The following is an 18,669-nucleotide window of genomic DNA, read 5'->3' on the forward strand; positions in this document are numbered from 1 at the left end:
AACTGGACAAACCAAACTAAAGGTACTGCCAGATTCAAATCTGTCATTCATACCAGTAACAAAAAACCCCTCAATGCAGAGTAAAGTGAGAGACAGCTGTGCCAGTGTCTTGCTGGTAGAGGGAATCATCTCAGTGTAATGGATTAGATATCCTCGTAAGAGCTTTTCTGTCACTGTTTTCTTTGATCTGAAAACAGTCAAGCAGTAAGTATCAATATAAAATACTTGAGACCTTTTCTTCCTGTGGTTTCATAATTTTCCAAAATCTGCCTGCTTTGAGCTGTATGAACTGTAGGTTTCTTGTCCAAGGTAGTTGTCATGGCTCTCCTTGTGGTTAGGTCTAAAGACTTCAGTGTTGGACTGAAGCACTTCAGTCTTCTGCAGTACAAATTGTTGTGGCCATGGAAAAAAGACAGGAAGGGTCGTGGTATCACTGGTACTCCTAACCTTTTTGATGAGTGGGATGTGATTACATGATCAAGTTGCGTATCTCTATAATCAAGCCATGTTATGCACTACCAGCGAAGACAGAAGCCATCCCTGCTCCTTCCTCATCTGACCCAGGGAAAGATTCTTTTCTGACATCAGATTTGGTGATGAGTTTGAATCTAAGCATCCGCTCACTTGGGCATCTAAGGAAGAGAATCTGACCTCAGGAAAACGATCTTACCATTTTCCTCTCCCCAGATCCATCTGTGGCCAGTCTGTAACGCTTCAGGGAAGGCGACACAGAGGAAAGAGAAAACCCATTTAGCCAGAAGTCTATTAAGGAGAGTATTCCCTCCTAATCCCTGTTGATGACTACCTAAAGCCTTAGAGCATGATATTGTTTGCAATTGTTTCAGAATGATCAGACCGATGTGGACAATCCTGTTTTTCCCAGGGCCAAGAAGTAAGGTCTTTCACACATGTAACTGTCTGTTACCTCCATAATATCTGACAGCAGGATTAATCCCTTATTGTAAAAGAAACTGCTATATCCTCACTACCATAAAAGTTTAAAGACGAATAGTAAGGGATTTTTAGAAATCTTGGAGGTTGCAGAAGAGAAGTATCTTATTGTTAGTCAAAGATACACCTTTGTAATAAACCACTCAATAATTCCAAAATTAGATGCAAAGAGTAAACAACATTGAAATGTCAAAAGACAGAACAGCCTTCCAGTGTGGGGAAGCAAATCCAAAGCTTCCCTGAGGTGCATACACATTTTCCAGGGAGATTTCTCTCAAGAATCCTATCCTGAATTTCACATCATCCTCAATATGACTTTGAAATGGACTTGCAAATTACAGACTTTTTTTTAATCTCCCCCTTGGGTGGCATTACACTGCATGCACAAAGAGGAATACTATTTAAAATACGCCATCAAACGCCCACCATTTCATTTCCAGCAGAGTACATTCTGCTTTCAATACTTCAGTGAGAGGAAAATATAATCTTTTTTGTAGTCCTTTAAATACTGCCTTTTTGTAAAGCTCTGCAAACGTAGCATAGTTACAGTTTAACAGTTACTTAACCAAGTATTGTTTAGGCTCTGCTTTAGATGGCATGAAGCTACTGCATAGTTTGCTGCAGTTTTTTTTTCTTTTGGGCAGTATTAAGACAATCCAAAAGCTTTTAATGGCAGAGTTGCAATGAGGAGATGACTAGGCCAGCAACTGAAATTGGAAATATAATTGCAGTCATTTCAGGATAGCCTTTAAGTGGTTGCCAAATCTGGTGAGCTGGGGAAAGACACCATTTTCTGGCTTCTTTGTGCCAAGAGGAATTCTTACTGCAACAGGGAATGCATAGGTCCCTCTCCTGAGTGATTTGATTCTCTCTGCTAACACTGACTGCCTTTCCTTGTGCTTATGGAGCTAACATGTTAGTAGAAAATCAATGGTGCTTTTAGAAGATCCAAAACCACACGTTCTGAATAATCTGAAAGTGAACATATTTTGTTCTGGCTTTTCTTTCTTCCTTTTTTAAAAATTTTTTTTTGTATGTTTATTTTACTGATGATTTTATTGTCAGCCTTGTCAAGGTGAGCTGTGCTTGATTCTTCTGTCTCCTTACTCTGATAATGTGCCAACTTGTGTTTTTCAGAGGTTTTGTGATGCCTTTTTGCTGCTGTTTCTGCTGTTCATTGGGAACATGATAAAGCAGTTAATATCAGAGGTTACTGTTTGCCTCTTCGGCTTTTCCTCTCTCCAGACAACGTGCAAATTAAAAAAAAAAAAAAATCATTTATATTCTCAATATTATAGTTGGTCAGAAATTCTCCAGGAAGGTTTTTTTGTGACAGAAAGCAATTTAATTTCACGATTGGTGAAGGACGCTGTAGTGTGGTGGCACTTGTACAGTCTCTGCAATCCAAAGTCATAGGTTGCTTCTGCTCGGTATCAAGCAACGAAAGCTGTGTTACAGCCGATCAAGCACTTTTTGCAAAATGCTGTATCATGCCGCAGAAACATGCCCGCTCAGACTGGCAGTAGGTCAGATGTAGCTACAACGTGGTTCATTTGTGCCGTGGTTTAACCCCAGCCAGCAACTAGGCACCACGCGGCTGCTCACCCCTCACCCCTCCCAGTGGGATGAGGAGGAGGATCGGGGAAAAAGGTAAAACTCGTGGGTTGAGATATGAACAGTTTAATAACTAAAGTAAAATAAAATGTAATATTAACTAATAAAAATATAATAATAATAATTGTAATGAAAAGGAATATAACAAAAAGAGAGAGAAATTAGACCCAAGAAAAGACAAGTGATGCACAATGCAGTTGCTCACCACCCGCTGACCGATGCCAGAGCAGCGATCCACCCCTCCCGGCCAACTCCCCCCAGTTTATATACTGGGCATGACATTCTATGGTATGGAATACCCCTTTGGCTAGTTCAGGTCAGCTGCCCTGGCTGTGCTCCCTCCCAGCTCCTTGCACACCTGCTTGCTGGCAGAGCATGGGAAACTGAAAAATCCTTCACTTAGGATAAGCACTACTTAGCAACAACTAAAACATCAGTGTGTTATCAACATCATTCTCACACTAAATCCAAAACACAGCACTGTACCAGCTACTAGGAGGAAAATTAACTCTATCCCAGCCGAAACCAGGACAATTCGATTAGGTAAATACCCCCGCATTTCCTGGTAATACGTTGCTTTTGTCAGATTTTCTGCTTGAGATGAGATGAGGCAGAGAATTGAAGCCTGTCCTTTGAACTAGGATGCCTGTGCTCCTGTCCTTACTTAGGAGGCCTAGAGCTGGTTTCTGGTTCAAACCATCCACTTTGAGCATTGTGTTTGCAAGTTCAACAGTATCTTCTAGAATCATTTGCAGTATTGTCCTGTAGGAAAAAACAGATCTCCCTTCTTTTTTTATAACAAAGAGCTCTGTTAGATTATTTTGTCTGATCTGTGCCGCCTTTTTAAGCTCACCGGTTCACAGTCTTCTTCCCCAAAGATAACTCGGTTGACAGGGTGGGCAGTGTGTCACCGAGAGTGACACCAAAGGTAGTAAGTGATCTCCAGTACTACCATCAGGTCGATTGGATGCTGTTCTCAGGCAAGTTGGCACCCAGCTATCAAAACTGGATTTTTGCAATACAGGTAAGTGGAAAAGCTTTACTGGCTGAAGACTCTACTTGAATCCAGCAGTAATGTGTGTTTTTATACTAAAACTCACGAAGCATAAAAGCAGAAGGGCTGGATTTTCAAAGGTGGTGATGCTTAGCTGCCTCAATGTTTGGAACGGAGTTGGAGTTCAGTATAAAGCCTGTTTCTAGCAACCCCTGGGCTTTCTCCCTCTGAAAGTCAAGCAATACCCTGGCTGAAGCGCATCATGGAGAACCCGTACGGTCAGAAAAGGAGGAGTTGGGTCCATTCTGCAAGTCAACAGGTTTCAAATTACTGGACATGTGCTCCCTAAAGGTAACCTAGAACAAACTGGGTATCATTGTATTTTTAAAGTGGTTTTAAAACAGCCCTCTTGGCCTCAGTCTTCCTTAGAGGCAACTCACCAATCAACCTTTTACTCTCCAAAGAAAGTGACTTTGTTAGAAGACCTTTATTTGATGTCAGCTAATGGTGTGGGCATCAGACATCTTTCATTTGTTCAAACTTTGTGTCTGTGACTCCTGATACCCTTCACAGCTCTGTCTCCTCCTGTTCCCCAGGTTTTACTGTGTCAGATTGTTTCCCTCACAGTTATTTCAGTTCCAGTGGAGATGTCCACCTGTTTGCTACTCCAGTGAATGAGTTTCCTTTCCAATTCTTTTGTCACTTTGTCATGGGCTACCTGCTCCGTATCAATTCATTGCGTTCTCCAATCCATCTCAAAATCTGTCTTCAAGTTGCAGCACTGTCACTTTGCTTTGGAGGAATCACTGAAAAAGGATGAAGTACATGATTTGGAGACTGTAAAACAAAAAATGGCACATATGAGTATAGAAGCCAATCACAAACACTTTAGAAAGGCCTATCTGGTGGTTGTGCTATGCTTTACAGTATGCAGCACCTACATCATGAAATGTGATGCAGATGCTTCTGTATTATCTAGGTAACTGGAAGGACTGGGATGGTAAGTGGCTTGCCGAGTTTTTTCCCTCGGCAATACCTCGCTCGAGTGGGAGGTTACATCCGTGATTTGAGATCTTTATGCTGGCCAGCACAAAGGAGCAAGCCAGCCTTTATCGGGTGGCTGAGCGCAGCGCTCTTTGGAAATATTCAATCACATATAGTGAGTAAAGAAAGAATAGTCTCTCCTAGCCATAGAATTAATATGCTCACAGCTATAGGAAGTCATTTGTTGGTGCTGGAGTTCATCCATTGTGCAAAGCTATACCTCAACCTATTTGATGCTGTAAATTGTAATTTTGCTATGTAACGTGTGAAAATGTAGCATCAGCCTCAGGTGTTCTCCTTGCCGTGCAGTTGTGCAACTAGGTTGGCAGCATACGTCCTGCCTGTGGGAGTCGTTTTACTGATGTCCTCAATTTCTCTTGAGCACGCCTAGTCTCACAGTGAAAGAAATAAGTCCATTGTCTCCTCTAAGCATTCATGGCTCCTCCTGGGTGCTGGTTGTGGGGATTTTTTTGTTTGTTTATTTGTTTTGTGACAAAGCTTAAGGACATACTCAATTTTCACATCATCTTCTCCTTGGTCCTCCCTGCTCTGTCCAAATTATGCTAAACACTAACGGAGAGGGGAAGATCATAAATTCTCCTTGGCTTAAACTTCTGCAGACTTGACCTGCTGGAAGTTGTGCAGCTCTATCTGCTCCCCACAGAGAAAAGTTCTGATGGCAAAACTTCAGGCAAGGAAGAAAATAGTTTTGCTCTTTAAATGCCATTATAAAAAAAGCATGATTTCAGTGAATGGGTGGGGTGTCATGCTGTGCGCACATTTATCATTGTAAATGTTATGTCTGAAAGGCTTTGAAATGCTTTCAGAACTTGTGATTTTGGGCGCGTAAGCAGATCACTTTTATTATAACCCTCTTGTTATACTCAAGAGGGTTGGTCAGGTGGTGTTTTTCCCTGTTGATTTAAGTGTTTTCTTACAGAGGCCTTCAAGTTCCAGAATAGCATTTCGTGCAACCCTGATAATTACTTTATTATTAACTCTAAGGATAGACTCCCTTGTCTACCTCCCCTTTTAGAAGTGAATCATGTTCTGATATTTAGAATGGCCCTAAGCTGAGATCTCAAATTTCTTTTCCAGCTGGACTAATGAGGCTTGTAGGAGGGAAGCCAAACTTCTATGACTTCTAATTATCATCAGATTGGATTAATAAAAGAAAATTACTTAACTACCCATCCAAAGATGGAGAGTTAGCTATACTTTTGAAAAGACTTGTCAGCTGCTAACAAGGTAGTTGAACTGGACTTGCTTATTTTTTAAGTTACCTTTGGTATGTCGTCCTCCGAGTATCATATGCAGAAGGATTCATCCTTCTGTTTGCTGGAGGGGGTTCAGCAAAATCTTAGTTGACGAGTTGGCCACCTCCAGTAGATGTTTCCAGAGGTAAACAAGAGACTGTGTGTCCATCTATGAGCCTAAGCCACAAGCTGTGGAGGTCATTGGGGGTGTCTCAGTAATTTTTAAGGGTTTTATGTTCAGAATAAGGAAGGTGAACTGCCTGAACTCCTGTCTTGCAATTCTTTTCTCTTTCTCTTTAAGCAATACAGTAGCAGTCAATTGCCGTGAGGTTGGAGTTGTTTCCAGCCATAAAGCAAACACTCAACGTTTATGCAGCACTGAAAGAGCACTCTCCATGACGGTACTCCTGTGAGGGAGCTGCGTCTAATTATTTTAAATGACTGAAGCAGGTCAAAGAGCTTGTGTCCAACTTTTGAAGTGACTTAGCACCTGCTATTCTTCGTAGAATTTGAGGAGCCAATGTCCAAATTGCTTACAAAGACAAGGAAGAAATCCTACCTTTATATACTTAGCATTTAACAGATGCTCAGTTTTACTGTTAGCCCACAGCTGAGCCGCTTCATCAAACCTTCCCAGCCTGCATCTTCTGTCTGACACTTCTTTTCTAGTGTGGTTTAGAGGAAAAACCTGCAGCCCTTTTATTTTTAACTCCATGTGTTAATGATGGGAACTCTTAGGGAGAAATTCCCTCTTTGCATTTTTGCCTTTGCTGGGAAAAAATAATAACTGCTTGTCAGCCTAACAGGATGTAAGATGTCTCCCATGCTTTGCAACATTTAATTCCTAAGGTATGTTTGTAGCTGCACTTTATTCTGCTGGATGGAATTTCTCAAATATTTTTTTATCCAATCATTTTGTGATGTCTAGTCTGACCTTTCAGACTTATTTTTAGCTTGAGGCATTGTTTTTTGGTCACTAGGTGCTTTGTTTCTCTACCAACTAGGAACTGAAATAGACCTAGAGGATGCTCTTGGTGCTTTGAGGTGGATATACCTGAACCTCTCACTCTACCGAGCTTACAAAAGAAAACGAGAATGGCTTTTTGAATTCAAAAAGCTTTATTAGAATGTCAGCTAGAATACTTAATTATCTTAATTAGAATTCAAGGCAACGAAGAGCATTCTTAAATATTTAAGCACTCTCTGCCCTTGCCCATTAAGTCTCTTCCTGTGCAGGTCTTTTCCTCCAGGACTTAAGTCAACCCAGCCGTGTTTTTGTGAGTTATTGCAAGCTCTGAGCAGCCCCCTCTCATCCACAGAGAGCTGTCGCCATGGGATGTCTGCTCCCTGCCCCTCTCAGCAGATTTTTAGTCTCTCTGCAACCCTGCTTAGTCTTTCCTTGCCACGTTTTTGCTCTCAGCCCCTTCTGCTGCCAGCCCACCCTCCACTCGTGAAGCTCTCTTCTGTGTAAGCTCGGTCACAGGCAGCCCAGGAACCATCGTCCTCTGTTGCACTGCACCCTGCCCACCCTGATCACTCTCTTCTTAACCATGCCGACTGAGAAACCACCAGTCACAGATGCACAGCAACGGCTGGGACAGATTTGGACAGCTCTTCTTGCCTGATATCTGCCCAAGCTTTCCTACTACTTAGCTTGTGCTTGCTTGGGGCTGGAGAGGTCTTTCTGTCCTGGAGAGGAAAGCCTTCCATGGCAAAAGTTCAGTCCTCCAAGACTAAATACAGAGTGCACGAGCCCACTGAGCTCAGCGGAACTGGAATATTTATGTGTGAGAAAATTTTTCATAAGCAAAGTGAAAAACCCGTCAGTCTTTGCATGTTTGGTGCCTGAGATTAAAAACTTTGGGGAGGTCTTCATACCTGTCAGTAATGCATTTCATGCAGGGTTGGCACTGTACAAACAACCCTTCCCACGTCTGATTTCCATTTTTCTTTTAAATTACATTTCTTTAATCTTTAGTTTCATTCAGAGGGTTTTTTGCGTACACAGATGTGGGATGATGCTTTTATGTCTGTTCAGAAGTACTGAACTAAGTGTTGGTTCTCTCTGAGTTTCTGTGCATGATACCAAATATTTTCGTCTCTTCAAGTTAGATGAACCTGTTGCTCGGCAACACATTTATTAATTCACCCTGAAAAACATTTTTTATTTTTTTATGGGAGTTTTTTTCTGTAAAGATGTTGTTTAAAAGCATGTATTTGAAATGAGATTTTTATTGTAACTGCTCCAAGAGGCTCAAAAACCTCATAGCCTTGACATCCGAAGTCTTCCAGAAGAAGCTAAGTGGGCTCTGTGTTTGAAGTGGCAGTACAATGCAAAGATGTAGCAGAAGGGAAATGAATTGTATTAATTCTAAAAAACTTCAAGAAACTTATTATATCTCTGAAAGTTCTTTACAGCTTTGGTTCAGAGGTCTCAGATATAAAGGAGCATTAAAATCAAGGACGAAGATGCCAACAAAGGCTTGTGGAAGATGGAGGACCCAGACCTCCTATGAAAGTGAGACTTCTTCACTTAGGCTTCTTTCAGAGAAATAACAATTATTAAAAAAAGCACTCAGCAACATCTCTGAACACAAAGGCTGAACACGTCTCTGGCCTCTGAGACTGAAAGGATTTTTTCATTGATAATTAAACATAGTCACGGACAGTTGTCATGAGGCACAATCTGTGTTTGTGACTTCGGTCACCTAGTAAGGTCACCACTCGCCACTAGACAGGCAGGATCTGGCTGTGTGTACCCGTTATATATGCATGCATAGCAATGATTGACCTGCCTTGCCTATGAGTTTTTCTCAACAATATTTGATGTGGTTTTTTATGGGTAACAAAAACTTTCAAGAATATATCTATTATTTGGCTGTAAAAATGGGAACAAATCAAGGGAACTTAGACATCTCCCAGTTTTCTGCTTCTGGTTGACTTGTCTTAGAACTTACAGCTGAAGTGCTTAAATGTTGTCTAAGAGAATAAATTTCCAAAGTAGAGAGTGGATTTAAAAATGCACTAACTTCCAAAGAGCTGCTCCCCACGTGCAGGTAAGTATACGGTAGCTTATTCCTTCTTTAAAACAGAAGAACAGAAAAGCGGTATCTTTTCGCTGTGGAGTTAATGAGTTTATTGTTCTTAGTTCTGTGGTTTGCAAAATTGAGGATATGCATGTGCTTTTCATACTGGTGTGTAAACGTTTTAGAAGAGAGTAACTGTTAATATGCCTTGGGAGTGCCCATGCAGAGCTCCTCAGGAGCAGGTCGGTGCAGACTGCCAGGCTGCTTTCGATGCAGACGAGCCCTTACTTGTCCTTGACCTTGGACATTTGCTATCCTATATCTGCAGACTACTTTGTTTGGAAATGTAATTAATGTCTGTTAGACTGGTGAGTTTCTGCTACATATCACAGGTCTTTAGTATTTTTTTTATTTTTTTTTTTTAATCCCAAACTCAAATCCTTTGGCTAAATAAGTGTGTTATTATGAAGTACTCATGAAACTAAACTCTTGTTCCCCAAGCAAAGACCAGTTGAACTGAGACCCCTATGACGGAAGAGAATTCATAATGCTTTGGCTTCTAATTCTTTGTTGATAAAATCCCAAATTCACCCTTCCTGGTTCCCAGAAGGATTTCGTTGCATTTGGTTATGTTTGAATTGATTTACTTCTATTGTGGTCCTTCAAAAAAACCCCCAATAAACCAACCCCAAAATCAGTTTATTTTGTAAAACTAAGTTCTGATCACTTGCTACCGTCTCATCTATTTGTGATCTACAGAGATTTTTATATGAACATCTAGAACATTGATAAAATATTAAATAATATTGAGCCAAGAGTTAGTCCCTGGGGGAATCTGCTGGAAAAAGCCCCACCGATTCATATCTCCCACTAATGCGATTACATAAAGTTGCCTTTTTATATCAGTGTTTACAATTTTAACATTAACATCTAACAATAAAGCTGTACTTGACACTTGGGATTTCTTTGTTTCAAGTTGCCTTCTTTATTATTCTTAATTCTTGAAGTTTATAAAGTTTTCATTGAATTCTGTAGTCTCCATTATTACTTGTCTATATTTTCAACCTGATTGAAACTCTTTGCCATTTCCTGCCCCGCTTTTTATCATTTTTCTTTATTGAAGTATTCGTTCCTTTTAACTAGATGGATTTTTTGCAGAGCATGACTTTTTATGTGTCTGCTGGGGGTTTTTTTGCTGTCAGGTGGAAGACCTTGAACAATTTACTGTTTATGTATCTCCCACTCCAAATGTAATGTTCCCAGTTAGGTATGCCAACAATTCCCTTATGCTTTCAAAAATTTGCCCTTTAAAAATTCCCAATAAGCTTGTGTCGACTGCATGTCTGGCTACACGCAGTGAATTGCACCAAGTCGCAATTCCCAGCACCGAGGCCAATGCTAATTTCTTGATAAATGATTTACTCCTGGGAATTTAATCTAATCAAACTGTCCCTTGATTTTGCATGCAATGAAACTTCCCCCCCCCCCCCCCCCCCCCCCCCCCCCCCCCAGAAACTCTAAATTTTGTTAGGTAGCCTCAGGCTATGTCCAGCAATGCTTGCTCATGATAGATTTCTCTACATTATAGACCAATTTTTAAAGAATAATTCACCCTGTTGTCTCATGACATTTGGTTGTGTGTTACAGATGCCAGCCTTTTACTGCTTATAACATTGAGTATTCAAGCACCTAGGAGTCTGAGTCTGAATGTTTCGGAGGACCTAGCCATAGGGTGGACACTTGCCCATGAGGACCTGAATTAAAACTCGATAATGATCTTGAGAGGCAAACAGTATTTAAAAAAATTCCTACCTACCCAGGATGGCGAACCTGGGTAGAGGATGACTTCTGGCTGGTAGAGTAGCCTAGGAAGCCTTGTATAAGAGATATTAGAAAGAAATATCTATTTCTTTACCTATTACAGGTGTAAATATTTTTAAAACAGTAGGTGGAGGTATGGCTCAGCTAGCATTTATCTGAAACGTTTTGCATAATAATTGCGGGGCTTATTTACATCCTCCTCCAGAGCTGTGAAACCGCTTGTAGACAATGGTGTTTGAAGCAACCACTCATGAAAGCACTGTGTGTTTCTGTACTAGGGGTGATGGCATGTGTGAGGACCTTTAACCCTAATCAATGTTTCAATGCAAACTACAGCCATCGGTGCGTTGTCTGGCTGTGTCCCTAGACCCTCTACAGCATTCATTCCTCTAGGTGAGCACGGCTGAAAGCACTTATTCACCACTTTTCGCTGCTGCAGTTACCCGTACGCAGTTCCAGTCCTGCGCTTGGATGTAGGCACATGTTCTTTCTTCTTCAGCTGGTTCTGGGAACAATCCCCTCAGTGTTTCCACCGAGTGGGTTGTGAGTGTTTGACCTTTCCGCATTGTCACAAAAACGCCCCGCATTACATTTTGGGATTTTCCCTTTCTCTAAAAGCCTTTCTTTAAAACGTTTCATTGTATTTGCTAACCAGAGCTGTCTCAGCTTGCCATTTTAATGCACAGACAGAGTTAACAATATTTGTACCGGGAAGCTTTTCCTATCCTCCTCATATTGCCGAAGGATTTATTATCTCTTACAGTCAATAGTTCATAGACTTGTATTATGAATGTTTGTTGTTTAGAATTTGTCACCGAGGAAAGGCTAATTCCAGACGTGGCACTGTAGATTTGCGGTGTCGTGCAAAGCATAAGTTATTTTTCATAATTATTAATATTGCTTTGGTGACAGCCCAAAGGCGAGTTGTATCTGCTCGTCTCCAAATGACCCTGTGAAGATGAGCAAGATTTGTAATGACTTTGGTCAGTAGCTGCTTAACTGCTTTAAGTCATTTCAGAGCCCAGCCAAGGGATTTATGTTTCCAAAAACAGATCCCACTTTCAGAAAGCATCTGAGCATGAGGGATCTGGAAGAGCTGGATGCCCTCACCAGTGTGTCCAGAGTTTCCAGCCCTGTTGCCAGCACAGGAATCAGTACAGCCTGGCTGAAAACAGGGAAAACGCCCCGGGTGGTGACATATAAAAAGGACACAAAGCATTCCCTTTCTTTCAGATCACCTATCTCTCCTGCTAGCATTGGGTGATACAATATAAATAGTTTGTGGTTTTTAAAAACAACAACAGGTTTTGGTCAGAAGTTTTGCTGAAATGATTTTGTTGGATATATGTGGCTGGATGAATTGAAGAAAAAAAATTCTATGGCTACAAGAGCAAACACTAAAAAAATCCTCTTTTTTTGTTTTTTTTTTAAATGGACTTTTTTTTCTTTCTTTTGGTCACAGTTACTGAAGGGTTGGGTTTGGTTTTTTGGGGGGGAGGGGGACTCAGAGGATTTTAATTTTTAACGCTAACCTTAAATATTACCGAGCTTAATAAAGCCTTCTAAATGGGGATTGCAGAATTGGAATAGGGTTTGTAGACTTGCAGCTGAGCAGCCTTCACCTTTGCTGATGGGAACAACTGTGGTTTGCTCCCGCTCCTGAATTAACTCTGAAAAGTAAATATTTCCATGGGGCAGTCCAAAAAAAAAAGGGATTTTTTTGGAGAGAGCTTGTTTCGATGCTCTTTTAGGAGGACTGGGTGATAATTTAGCTACTGGGAAACGAAGCCATTAGGAATCGATAGGAACCACCTTTGGAGAGCAGACTGTGTTGCATTGACTTGACCGCTGTACACGCTTCACGTTTTCACCACTGCACTCCTTTGGAAGTACCTGGTGGACAGCCCAGATCCCAGAGGTCCTGAAGAGGGGAGCAAATGGAGAATGTGTGGCATTTATGGCATAGGAGGAAAAGCAGGTGTTGCTGCAGGTCTTGCGGTGGGAAACGTACCTGGAAGAACATTTTCCAAGTGTCCCAGGGACGCTGGATGTCCTGTATAAATTAATCAGAGGTTGAAGAATACCATGTGCTTGAGGAGGAATTGCTTGCTTTGGAGATGACAAAACATTTAAAGCTTCATACTACCCCAAGCTCCTGGTATTTTCTGTCTTGCAGAAGAAAGTCCTGGGAAGAATACGCTTTAATACTGCCAAGGTAAGGGAAGATACCTGGGCAGTTGCTTCGGGATCCGTCCCCAGGGACAAGCCACACGGTTAGGCTAGTTAGCAATGCAAGTCCTCTCCTGTGCTGGCAGAATGATGGAGATCCCCAGGAGTCTAAGGCTGGTTCTGGCTTTCTGGTGGGGAGGAATGGGAATATTAGTAGTATGTCTGCTTATGCATGCAGCAAAACCTAAGTGGCTCGGTGGAGCTGTGTTACGTACCACGAGCTGCTCATAAGGCACGCTGCTTGGAGAAAGCATCTTCCCAGCAAGCGTAACCACCATCACTCCCTTCAGGAGCCAGATGAAAGCAAAAGCAGGTAGGACTAAAACCATCTGCCCAATAAATAGAAGGAGGAATCTTGCACTGGATGTGATGGACAGCCCAGGAAAAGGGGAAGCTGTAATTCCCCTGGCCCACTTGGTTTTGTTTTTCAGACCTTTGAAACGATTTTCCTTTGGAGACGTTCACCCTAACGTTTACATTTGTTATCATCTCATGTGTTCTTGCTTATAATTATTCATGGTAACTCAAGGATGACTCCAGCGTGACCCCTGGGTGCGTGGTCGCACCCCTCTGGAGATGGCCCCGCTGTTGAAGGCAGTTTTGCGGCTCTCAGGTAGCTCGGCATGCTTCTTTATAGCAACCCACCAGAGGCCCAGGTGCTTTCTGTTCTCGCCCGTGTCACCGGGGATTTGAGGAGATGGTTTATTTTCCCTGGTGAAATAGATTGACTGTGTTTGACGTTTAAATTGTCATCCAGAATTAACCTGCCTCTGAGATAACGGGAGAGGGACAGAGCAGCTTTCTCTTCCAGCTATTCCCCGCCCCCCCGGATTTTCCTCCAGAGACCTCAGTTTCTTCTCCATACCCTTCTCCCTCTTCAACTTTGCATCAAGCTGGACCGAAAGAGCAGCAGTTCCTATATGAACATTCAATTAGTCCCATATTTAAATCTTGCCACTGTGACCTAGTGAATTATGCAAGGGGCTGGATACCAGAAATCAATTGAGCTCTAATTCCCAGCCCTGGCATTGTCTCTCTCTGCATATTGCTATAGGCAAGTTATTTCAGCACGTTCGTTCTGTCTCCGTTTCTTGCCTATAAATCGCACATGCTAACATTAGGTGACGCAGCAACATCACAGATGCAGTGAGATATTTGGGTAGAAACGTGAAGAATTACAGCAGCATATCCCGCTTTAACACTGTGCGCTGGGATCTTTGAATAAGATGTTTATTTAAAAATGCATCCATAGCAAAACATTTCCCAAACTTACAGGATGATTCAGGCTTTGTCTAACTTTTATTAAAGATAAAAGGTCTAGGGAAAATATTTCAAATTATCATACGAAAGACAGTTTAAGATGAAGAGAAGGTTACAAGAGAGTAAAATATGCAGTAATTTTGTATCCCAAAATGCTAGCGCTAAATGATCGCTCACGTGCAGTCCAGCACGATGGCAATTCAGAACCGCAGGGCCCTTATCTCCCATGGCTCGTGCAGAAATTATTGCATACGTTGTCATTGAGAACAGACCAAATCCAGTCGGAGACACTGCATCAATGAGAAGGGTGCTGTCACGTGCAGGGCCTTATGATTTTTGTGAAGTTCCTTTTTCACCTTGTATGAAATGTTTTTAAGAATGGCTTTGTAAAAAGCCAGCACCAAGTCTACAGTGCTCTTCAGCAATGAATTTGTAATGCAAAGCAAATTTAAGTAAGATAGAGGAAAAAATAAGTATTGTAACAGTTTACAAGCCTTTCAGGTTGGTTTCTTAGAAACATTAGTTGAGTACTTTGTCTCCTGTTACTTTCTGTTGCTACCAACCTGGTGCTTCCCGTCACACCGCACTTACAAGTTAGTCATTACACTTTGGAGTTATTATCCACTAATAGATGAACACAAGCAATTTGTGGCGAAAACTTTTATTTTATTTTATTTAAAAGACTACTGGAAAAATCTAGTTGGAATCAGTGTTTCCTGAATGATTTAAAATGTCATCTGAGACAAAGTTCTGTTCAGCTGTTCTCCGGTGTGGTGTTTTCATGGTGCAACATATTTGTACAGCGTGGGAGAGCCAAAATGTGAGCTCGTGAAAGGCAAAGTCTTTAAGCTGCTTAGGTGGCTGCATAAAGCATCCTGAAAAAAGTACAGGGCAAAGAGGGAAGAATAAATTAGGTGGTTTAAATATCCTTAATTTTAATTAAAGATGGTAGCACTGAAATTGGAAATGCATTTAGCCTCATAGCTTTCCTCTAATGAAGCATCTTTGGTGTGGCTTCTGGGGATCGGAGTTTGCTGCCTGCGTTGCTGAAACCTCTTTGTGTCACACGGGGCTTGGCTGAAATCAACAGTTTATTATTGGCTCCAACAACTTTTGGCCTCTTAATGCTATCTTAATGCTACCTTGGCTAAATCGAGCTGTTTGCGCATCCTTTCCCTCCAGCCCTTAGTGGAAACTTCATTTTATGTGAACGTAAAATCATTCGCCGATGAGGTGATTCATTGGGTAGGATATATAATGCTCTCTTTGGTTTCTGAATGTTTCAGCCAACTGATAAATAATCAAGAACCTTGAATGTTCCTTTCTGTCTGTCTTTCTCCTCGGAGCGCTTTGTTTGACTAGCGGTAATTTATTGGTGAGTGCATTAAAAGCCAATCACTGTAATGTCACGAACATGAATTACCGCAGTACGGTCTGTCATTTGGTGGCTTTTTCAATGCCAGGCATCAGACTAATCCCAGGGCGGGGTGTGTTTGTGTTTTGTTGTTGTTATCGTTTCACTCCTCTGCATTTTTAAGTGTCCTAATTAAATATTGAGACTGAAAAATGAAAGTTTTAAACCTTCTTCCAAAATCCAAGTGCCACTCATGATGAGGGCTTTTTGGGTTGTTGTTGGGGGGAATAGCCCCTTTTTTCTTTCCCCAACCTTATAAGCTTAAGTCCAAACTTTTCAACCTTGATACCTTTGTTATCGTTATTTTCTGATTGCCCAGGTGAAGCTGAATGCAATGAATGTCTGAGGAGCCAGGTCCTTGAAGGATAGCTCTGCAAATTGGGATTTTTTTTCTTGGAAGGTCAGAGTCGCAGAATCTCTGCCTAGGTTGGCCTCCCCTCCTTTTCCCTCCTGGCAATGACTGCATGTCAAATGATTGCACTCTTGAACCGTGAACTCCAAGGCCTGTGCTCCCACTGCTGCTTGGCAGGAAGAAGTGATTTTTCTGTATGGAATTAAATAGCCTCCTCTCTTCCTCTGATTTTAAAAATCATTTTTAAAAGGCTTTTCCACCCCACATCTTCTGAAGTTAGCACTACACCCTGCAAGGCTGGCAGCCTCTGAAAACAATTAGAAAGAGACCCTTGAAGGCAGGATCTTGACAATCTTGCAAGAGACATAATTTTAATCTCATAAAATGTCTTGGCACACTGGGTGAAAACAGGCTTTGTCCCTGGGATGAAAAATGATGGGTTTAAAGCCAAATTCTATCTTGTGGCGATTATGGAACAGGCTGAAGTGCAACGGAAGGCATGCCTAAATTGACTGTCTTAATCCATGGTCTAATAGACTCTAAAATGCTGGGGGGAGGAGAAATCCTCCATTTGAGTGTGATCTGCGTGCATGTCCTGACCACCTTGACCTGGCTTATGTTTTTGCAGAAGCAAAGCTGGGGACTGGAGGTCTCAACGGCTCACCTCCCCAGTAGCCTCTCCTTCCTCCCGCTTGACCTTGGCCCACTGCCCTTCCTGGCATCTGTGGATGTCCAGCACCTGCTCCTACCTCCGTACACGCGTGCACAAACACACGCTCTTCGCTGCCCACTTGCTTCTAATGTGCAGCCTCTCCCTTTTGCAGGCAGATGTCTTTAGGTAGAACATCCCATCCTCCTGTCTCCCCATGGTCTACTACCTTATACCTCTGTACATACACACCTACATGCTATTGCCTCTATTGGCAACCTTTTAAAAAGCTCTTCAAGAACAAAAGAAAAAGAAAACCAAAAATACAAGAGACAAACCTAAACAGGAACGGACATCTCATCTCATCTCATCTCATCCTCCTTACACACTGGAGTATACGCATACCGTTGTACAGTAATTTTAACCTCTGCTTAATTTCTGCCATGCCTCCTTCATTTGAGCTGGCCAGCCCAGAGAGGGGATGCTGGGACCCCACCAGCCCTGCGAAAAGCAGGAGGTTTCACACAGGGATCACACTTCGTTTCTGAGGTGCGCAGCAAAGTGTGTTGCTGTTGGTTTTCATCAGCACCATTGGCCAAAAATGTAGAGTTTTGTAAAGCTGACTGAGGAGAAAAACTCCAGGAGATTGTTGGCTTTGATGGTACTGTATTTATTTACGTATTAAGTATAGAGAGTCGGTTCCTAGGTGCCCAGGCAGTATCAAACACAAGAAATTTCCCTGATTAAAGCCCCAGGGAACCCCAGCCCCAACCTCATCTCACTAGGTTTGCTATCTGTCCCTTCAGCACCCGAGAATTGATTGCTGAAGGATTTGGACTCCTTTAGGTGCCAGGCTCAGGTTTTGTCTGCCCTGTCCTGCAAAAGTACCCTCCAAACACCCAGAAAACCCCTTCGTCTGCTGTCCTTCAACCCTGAGAAGACTCAAGTGTGCCTTGGTTTCAGGTGAGGATGTGTTGGTTGCAGGTTTCTGTTTGGACTTCAGTAATGAGTACATGCAAATCTGGGCAGTGGGGGGTGTTTGATGTGCTTTATAAAACCATAAATCACTTAAAAAGGGGCATGAGGGAGCTCTTTTCCTAGGGGAGGGCTCGACTGGCACTTCTGGGCGGTAGTCTCTGCTTGCAGTCTATCGTTCAGCCTAAAGCCATCTCTCTGCCGCACAGTTCACTCTGTAGAAGAGGAGGTGAAGTGGGGAACATGAGCCAGGCAGAGGTACCACCGGGCGTTTGATCTGATACAAGCCAATGACTTAAATTTAGTCCAAATTTTGCATGTGTGGGTTTTTTTTTTTGTTGTTGGTTTTTTGGGGTTTCTTTTGTTGTTGTTTTTTAACATAAGCTTACACACAGATCTTTGTCATTGAGATCTGTAGCAGTAACTACATGGGGACAAACACAATTCAGAGCTTTGCTGTTGTGGCTAGACCAATTTAATGTGGTCTGGTACCTTCTAAGCTGCTGTGCTTAGAAGTCGCTTGGCAAGCAGCGGGTTAGTTTTCCTCGTCTTTGTGCCAGACAAGGGTGTGGGTGAGGGAGAGATGTTGCAGGGAGATAAGGAGAAGCTTTTAATTCATTTCGTATGTGACCTAGATTCAGGCCCTGTGGCCATCATGTCAATCCCACGGTCTTGTCTGCTAGATTACTGACGTAAGTAATGGTGACATGTGTATATATCGAACGTCCTTCTCTGTGGCTTCAGGAAGGACATCTCAGGGGGAAAAAAAAAAAAAAGTTACTTGGAGATTTAATGATGCTCATCATCAATTCTGTTTTCCAAAGCCATGAACTCTGGTTTATTCTAGCGTTGAGAGAGCATATGATAGTGCACGTCACAAAAACATAATGTATTTATCCTACGAGGGCAGCTTATGTTGTAGGAAATCAGACGTCTCTTCTACTGCTGAGGGAGCAAACGTGCAGAATCGGTGTATGACTTACTGAAAATAATGCAAAACGCAGATGTGGTTCTTGTAAAGAAACTGGAAAGCCCAAGTCCTTTGTGCGGGGTCAGAGCTTTTAGCAGTGGGCTGCACAATCTT

This window comes from Gymnogyps californianus, chromosome 1 (genome assembly GCF_018139145.2).
Source record: "Gymnogyps californianus isolate 813 chromosome 1, ASM1813914v2, whole genome shotgun sequence".
NCBI classification, from domain to species: domain Eukaryota; kingdom Metazoa; phylum Chordata; class Aves; order Accipitriformes; family Cathartidae; genus Gymnogyps; species Gymnogyps californianus.